Source organism: Trachypithecus francoisi, unplaced genomic scaffold, assembly GCF_009764315.1.
Source record: "Trachypithecus francoisi isolate TF-2019V2 unplaced genomic scaffold, Tfra_2.0 Lachesis_group17, whole genome shotgun sequence".
In the NCBI taxonomy this organism is placed as follows: domain Eukaryota; kingdom Metazoa; phylum Chordata; class Mammalia; order Primates; family Cercopithecidae; genus Trachypithecus; species Trachypithecus francoisi.
The window spans coordinates 70170020-70178117 of NW_022681462.1; the positions used below are offsets into that span (position 1 = coordinate 70170020).

Here is an 8098-nt window from a genome sequence, read left to right on the forward strand (position 1 = left end):
TTCTAAGAAGAGGCACTGTGAGTTGGCTTAGCTGTGTTAAAAGATGACTAATTATAGTCATTTATGGAAACTGCCGCTTAGCATTTCTAGCTAATCATCACGCAGGCTGGATTACTCATGTTGTGAATATCTGTCAGAGCATCTTTTGTTGAGAATTGTATTTGATTGCAACACCTGCTCATGAAAAACCACTTTATCCACATGCAGCATAGTTACCTACTCAGGACTAAAACAAAGCAATCCAGAAAGAATGCTTTCTAAGAATAAAGAAAAACAAAACAAACGCCTATAAGTATACCACGTGATTTTCAAAAATTTGATGTGAAGGTTGGTAAGAGAAGGTTAACAAAACACTAAGAATATTTTAAAAAGTCTTGAAGCTTGCCATACCCCCACTCCCTATCCTCACCATCATCCCCCCACCACACACACACCCACACACTGTCCTTTGAACATGAGATCCATGGTAGTTTCAAAAATTCTATCATCTAATCTGCAAATCTATTCATTATGGTGCTTCACAGATGAACAGAAATTGCTTTTCCCTTTTTACAGGAAAAAAAAAAAAAAGGATAAAAAGGCCAAAGTGTCTGTTACTAATGATGCCTGGGTCACTCAGGAAGTCTGTATCATATCAAGCAACATGGAGTTTGGATTAAAACAAAAGAAGGTTAGGTTAAATCCAAGCAAAAACATCTTGACTTTTAACTTAAAAATGTGTGTCATTCTGTGCATTAGATTCACAGTGTTGAAAAGTAACCTTCCCAAACGCATTCTGTGGGTGTATGTAAACGCATAACCCTTGGAGCCATTTGGAAAGAAGCAGGTCAACATGGCCCCGATGTGTGGCCCTGATGTGCAGCCCCTACGCCTGCAACCCCCATCTCTGTGTGAAGGTGATAAACCAGGGCAGTGGACCAGGGCTTCTGTGCCAACAGTTGGAATGCAGACAGAGAACTGCATATATAGAAAAGGAAAGCAGATTTGAATACTTAGTTCCTGTATAAATTCATCCACTTCTCTCCAAAAACATTTGGCATAATCACTGGGGATCAGTCTTTACAGGCCTGTTGTTCAGATGAAGACATTACAGAACACAAAAGGCATGTCAAGTCTTCCAACACAGCAGCAGGCCCGAGAGAAAAACCAGACTCCAGAGTCAGAGTGGGAACAAACTACAGTGTTTAAAAATGTTACTTACTGTTCAAAAAAAGAGGAAAGAATAGGAATCAGAAAATAAAAGGCAAGCTTTAAAAGAATGCATCAAGTGTTTTCTCCTTAAAAATGTTACTTTTGGGCTGGGCACGGTGGCTCACGCCTGTAATCCCAGCACTTTGGGAGGCCAAGGTGGGTGCATCACCTGAGGTCAGGAGTTCAAGACCAGACTGGCCAACATAGTAAACTCTGTCTCTATTAAAAATACAAAAAATTAGCTGGATGTGGTGGCAGATGCCTGTAATTCTAGCTACTTGGGAGACTGAGGCAGCAGAATCTCTTGATCCCGGAAGTTGGAGGTTGCAGTGAGCCAAGATTGCGCCACTGCACTCCAGCCTGGGTGACACAGTGAGACTCCATCTCAAAAATAAAATTTAAAAAAAGTTACTTTCACGTGAAGTTGTGATTTGGCCCTTAGTACCTTCCCCACCAATAACCTGGTTACTGGATAAGAACAGAATAATAAACTTAGAAGCCATCTATTGCAATCTCCTCTGCTATTTGACTCCCCTCTTTGTGCCCCAACATGTCATCCTGCTTCTGCCTCAATACTTTAAATGGCAGCAAGCTTCTTGCCTGTTGGAGCAACCCATCGGCCTTTAGATCATGCAACTGAGAAATGAAGCACCCTGTTACCATGTCACCCTCTACAGAGTCCTAATGTTGAACGCTGGAGACACACAAGACAGGTCCAAGTTCTCTTCCACGTGCAAGCTCTCGCTCATTAGGAAACCTCAATCATGTGTCTTTTAAAACTGTCCTTATGTCCTCCAGTCTATGAACACCCTGGACTCACAATGTCAGGCTCCTGCATCATCCCTGCCTTCTCTGTCCTGGCTCCAGTTTGCTTACATTCCTCCTAACTGTGGAACTGGCAACAGAACTCATGGTATGACCCGAGGTTTGGCTAGGTTTTGCAGCTATTTGTCATGCTTTTGGCCACCTATTAACTTTTGTTTTGTTTCTTGAGATGGAATCTCACTCTGTCACCCAGGCTGGAGTGCAGTGTTGAGATCGTAGCTTACTGGAGTCTCAACCTCCTAGGCTCAAGTGATCCTCCTGCCTCAGCCTCAGGAGTAAGCTGGGACTACAGGTGTGCCACCATGCTCGGCTATTTTTTTTTTTTTTAATTTTTTTGTAGAGATGTGGTCTCACTCTGTTGCGCAGGCTAGTCTTGAACTGCTGGGCGCAAGTAACCCTCCTGCCTCAGCCTCCTAAAGTGTTGGGGTTACAGGCATGAGCCACTGTGCCTGGCCCCTATCAACTTTTGAACACCCACCCCCACCCCACCCCAGCCACCTTCCAGCATCATGAGCCTGCTTGCTCCTAAGGAAGAAGTCAAAACTTGTTCTCTGGGCCACTCTTGCAGCTGAGGTTTGGGTGTACGATCCAGACACCCTGATCACATACAACTATGTAAGACTCTGATTTGGAATCTATGGACATGAAGCAGCAGGCCTGGGCTGCAGACATTCTGGTGAGGGTGGATGCAGCAGTGACAGCCAACATTTCAGAGACAAAGAGGGGTGAGGTCCTTCAAGGAAGTCCCTGAGAGATAGAGAGTTTGAGAGATAAGCTACAGTACTGTGTGGAAGAATAATGAGCTCCCAAAGACGTCAATGCCTCAATTGTTGGAACCTGAATATGAATGCATTAACTCACATGGCAGAGGGGATTTTGCAGATGGGACCAAGTTAAGGATCTTGAGACGGAGAGATGGTCTTGGATTATCTGGGTGAGCTCAATGTCATCACAAGGGTTCTTATAAGGGATGAGGTAGGAGGTTCAGAATCAGAGAAGGTAATGTGATGATGGAAGCAGAGGGAGAGGAAGAGACACGGTAATGAAAGCAGAAGTAAGAGAGAAAGATTTGAAGCCACACTGCTGGCTATGAAGATGGAGAAGGGGCCATGAGCCAAGGATGCAGGTGGCCTCCAGAAGCTGGAAAAGGCAAGGAAAATCACACTCCCCTAGAACCTCTGGAAAGGAAAGCAACCCTGCCACACCTTGATTTTAGCCCAGCAAGGCCCATTTTGAACTTCTGCCCTCCAGAACTGTAAGAGAATATAGGGTATTGTTTTAATCTCCTAAGTGTGTGTAAATTTGTTATAACTGCAGAAGGAAATGCATACCTGGGCACCAGTTCCAAAGCCCAGTGAAGGCAGCAGCAGGGTCTCCATCAAAAGCAGTTCCATGTAATTCCGGCCCTTCTTTTAACCCTGACACTTCCAAAACGGATTCTCTGGCTCTCCCAAAGACTCTATATATTCCCTCAGATCACTTAGCAAGTTCATTTTCTTCTAAAACTGACTTGAATACATAGGTTCTGTGGCTTGTAACAAAGAGCTCGGGTAATTCCTGCCCCGGGGCTCCTCTGTCCTTTCCATTTTATTTCTGAATTGTCTCTCAAATCCATCTTTGCTGCTCTATCACCCCTTCCTTGTTTCAGGTCCTTGCTATGTCTTGCCTAGACTATTTTCATGCCCTCTTAATTATTTTTCCTGTCTCTTGTGTCTTCTCATTCTAGCCCTTCCTTCACATTCCTGCCATATCATTATATTTTAAAACTTAGCAGAGTGCTTCATTGCCCTATTGGAAACATGTTGATGGTGTCCCATTGCCAACAGGATGAAGATCAAAGTCTCTACATGGCATGGAAGGACCCTAACTACCTTGCATGAACCTGCTTAGACAATCATCAAGAGCAAAGGATTTGATGCTAGTGACATCTGATGAGCTTTAGGGCCATGGGTAAATCCCTGAATCACAGGGAGCATCATCTGTAAAGCAGTGACAATGATACCTTTTTTTCATTTGTAAAGTGATGATTTAAAAAAATATCCTACCTGTAATCCCAGCACTTTGGGAGGCCGAGACGGGTGGATCACGAGGTCAGGAGATCGAGACCATCCTGGCTAACATGGTGAAACCCCGTCTCTACTAAAAAGACAAAAAAAAAATTAGCCGGGCGTGGTGGTGGGCGCCTATAGTCCCAGCTACATGGGAGGCTGAGGCAGGAGAATGGCGTGAAGCCAGGGGACGGAGCTTGCAGTGAGCAGAGATCGCACCACTGCACTCCTGCCTGGGCAACAGAGCGAGTCTCCATCTCAATATATATATATCTCTCCTACCTCATGGTATCTTCATGAAAATGAAACAAGATAATGAATGAAAAACACACTTGTCTGTCCAGTGCTTGGTATGTAGTAGGCATTTAATTATATGTGTGCGAGTGTGCATGTGTTCCATGAATTACCACTCCCCATCTTGCATCACCAAGTACATCTCATATCATCCCTGCATTTTTACGCCAATATTTCTTGAATCTCAAAGCCCTTTCCTCCTTCTCTTTGGCTTGGCAAACTAGTACAGGTTTGAGCTCAAATACCATCTTTTCATGGAGATTTTTCTGACTCCGTCAGTCAAGGGGGTCAGTGCTTCTTCTGAGTGCCTCTCTGGTGGCAATTATCTGACTCTACTGCAATGACTTGCTTACATAGCCACCCCCTTCGTTGAGGGTATTTTTCATTTTGAAATCTGCAAGGTCTCGCATGGTGCTTACAAGCCAGGAGAACCTAAATAAATGTCAGATAAACAAATGAATGAAGTAATGGAGAAAAAGGAAGGGTGGAACTGCCACCCACTCATTCTGGTAAGTAAGGCTTGGTTGAAAGTACCAAAGTTCAAACCTGAAGCTTCACATGATTGGAGAGCAAATCTATGTAAGTGTTCTGAGTAGGCTTTAAAGAAAATTACTTTAAGAAATTTGGAGATTATGTGGTGGGTGAATAGGAGTAATTGTTTTACAAAGGATTTCTAGACACAAAAAGATCATTTTCCAAAAATATTTTCTTTAAAGAGGAAGTTGACCAGTTGCTATAAGCAATTAGTTATTTAATTAAGAGTTTCAGTTCTATCTAAAATTAAGACAAAGCACCTCATTTAGAATGAGCGTCACCGGGGAAAAATCATTGAGTCTGCACGCAGCTGTTTACCTTTTAGTACACAGTGAAGCACACCTGAGCGATATTTGTTTTTCTTTTCACAAAGGTCAACAAAAAAGTTTCAAATCATCTAATGTATCTACATTTTTAATAGCAAATCACAACTTTGTAACTAAAATCTCCAAAAACGGGTTATCCTATGAGTTACCTTGACTTTCAAAGCAAATACACAAAAGTAAAGAGAGCCTTCCTATTGCTCCTTCAGGATCTTATGAACTTGGCTATACAAATATCATTCACAATCCATTTGACCTCTCATGTCTACCTCCCTAGAAACATTTTTCACAGGTGGAAATTGCAACTAGAGCCAGTGGTCAGCTCTCCCACTCACCCTGCCAACATTAGCAGCAGAGCCACATCCAAAAGTCCAGAGGCAATATGAAACTTGGCTGGAGTCACTACAGCCACGGAACCTGGTTAAGAACAAGAAACAAAAGGTTATGACCTCAGCTGCATCTAAAGTAAAGACATTCCTACTTTAGATTATAAACTGGTTTGGATGGAAACCAGCTGATGTGTGGACACTCTGATGGTTTCAATAGGCTTTTCAGCCCTTGTAATTATCTCTCTGCTAAAGTAAATGTTAGTGTAACCATTGACATTTGATAAGTCACTCTGTGCTACCCAAGGCAGAAGATAGATAAACTTTAATCATTGTTTGGGTAATCAATATGCATTTCTTATCATAGAACACTATGCTTTTTTTTTTGACTTTATGTATAGAATATATTCACATAAATGTGCACTTAAGTTGACATAATTGCACATGTATGCAAGGTTTTCTGCTTTTTAGTACATGCGTAGTTTTGAAACATGATACTCCTAGAGAACAAATGGTGACTTTCCTTTGCAAGTTTGAAGATCGGGCAGTGGTAATGGAGAGGCAGGAACGAGAACCTACTAAGAAAACACAGCAAATTAAAGATGAAGTGGTTCTGCTGGGACCACAGGCTTCTGGGAGTGTGTTTTTGCTAAGACAGATTACATATTGTCCTTTTCCAGCATCATGCATGGCATCCCTTCTCAGATTAGTGAGAATAATCTTTCTCAAAAGATAAGAAACATGCCATTTCTCAATAAGGAGACAACCTGTCAAAATTATGCATAAGTAAAACCATAACTCAAGGGCCTGAGTCATTTATAGCCATTAATTTCTCCCATCTTCTTTGAAATAGCCCCAACGGAAGAAGCAAGTGTCAAGCAGTTCATACACAGAGACATGGCATACCAGGGACCCCTGCCAGCTCTACAGGATCCAAAATAGTTTTTTGGCATCTGAGCAAGGAATGGGTTCCAGGCTTGAGACAACTGCGCACATCAGAGGAATGGGTTCCCTCCCTCCAGCTGGGCCCCAGCGAATCCTGCGGTCCTCATGAGCAGGTGGTTCTGCTTTGAGGGCAGCCAACGCTTGACAAAAGCCAGCTGGGAGCAGCTCAGACCAAGCCCATACCCATACACTGCTATAAAATATTTTAAAGACCCCATTACATCTTACTTACTCTCCTTAGCAAGAGAAAGTATCAATGTCTTCCCCACTCCTTCCAAAATAGGCAATATTGACCTCCGTTTGGGGGTTCTTCAAAGACCCATTAATGAGAGTTCCTTCCCTGGGCATTACCAACTTGCACGTGAGTTGATGGAGATCAGTTTATTTCACATTCAACAAATATTTCCTGAACATTCACTATGTTCAGGCACTGTGCTATGTCTAAGGGAAGAGTTCATGGAGGAGTAATAATCATCATGAAAAAAATAACAGCTCAGGGAAGAGTAATAAAAATAATAAGAATAATAAGAGCTCCAACATACTGTGCTTCCTACTATGTGTCAGGCCTCATGGTATGCATGTTACAGGATTGTCTTGCTTGATCCTTAAAAACAATGCTGTAAGATGGATATTGTCATTCCTATTTTACAGGTAAGGAAGCTGGGACTCAGAGAAATTAAGGGACTTGGTGAAGCAGAGAATGTCAAGGGAATTGATTCAGTAGTGGACGGGGAGTCCCTGAAGATTGTTGAGCAGTGAAGAGACCTGATCAAATACTAAAAAAGTACATGCAATGGCAAGAAGATCATCTAAGAGGTAGGAAAATTAGCCAGGAGATCAGGTAACATTCAATGCAAAACGTGATGAAAGTTGACATGTAAATCTAAACAATATGCCTATTTGCATATATGTTTTAAGAACACAGACAACTGCAATAAAAACTATAAAGAAAAGCAAGGGAATTGTAAATGCAAAAATTCAGACCAGTAGTCAGTTCTGGAAGGGTGGGCAGGTGCAGGTGTTGTAATTAGGGATGGAATATCAGAGAGCTTCCACGGTATTTAAGTGCTCTATTCCTGAGTTGCGTTGTAGGAACCTGGGTGGCCACTGTATTTTCAGAAATCTAGATACCTGAGTTTCACAAACTCTCTCAGATCATAACGCCCTTAGTGTCTCCACAAATTTTTCAGTGTCCTGAGACAAAACTAAATACCTGGGTAGGTTGTTAAGTCCCCAGATCTTAAAAGTCGTAGATCGTGTATTGTCCCTTGAAAATTAAGATACACTGTGAAGCGTCTGTGGTTTCACTGTGGTGTCCTGGTGCCTCAGCACAGAGACTGGGAACCATGACAGTGTAACATCATTTATTTTCATGTATGAAATGTTTCATATTTATGTGTTAAATATCTAATTTATTAAATATGTTATAGGACACAGTTATATATATTTATGTAATAAATTAATATTTAAATATGTAATGTGTTATATAATATAAATAAAAGATAGAAATATATGAATATATAAAATTTAATCAATTATTATACATTATATAACATATATTATATTTAAATATAATAAATGTATTTATACATTATATAGAAAATATATTTGA

At 41.5% G+C, this 8098-nt stretch overlaps 1 long non-coding RNA gene across 1 annotated transcript in view; it reads left to right on the forward strand.

Annotated features, from left to right (window-relative positions):
• Positions 1-7297, forward strand: part of LOC117062452 — a 60962-nt gene extending 53665 nt beyond the window's left edge. The window contains exon 3 of the long non-coding RNA XR_004428381.1: positions 7138-7297. This is a non-coding gene — a long non-coding RNA (uncharacterized LOC117062452). The remainder of the gene's footprint in view (positions 1-7137) is intronic.
• Positions 7298-8098: the final 801 nt, after the last annotated feature.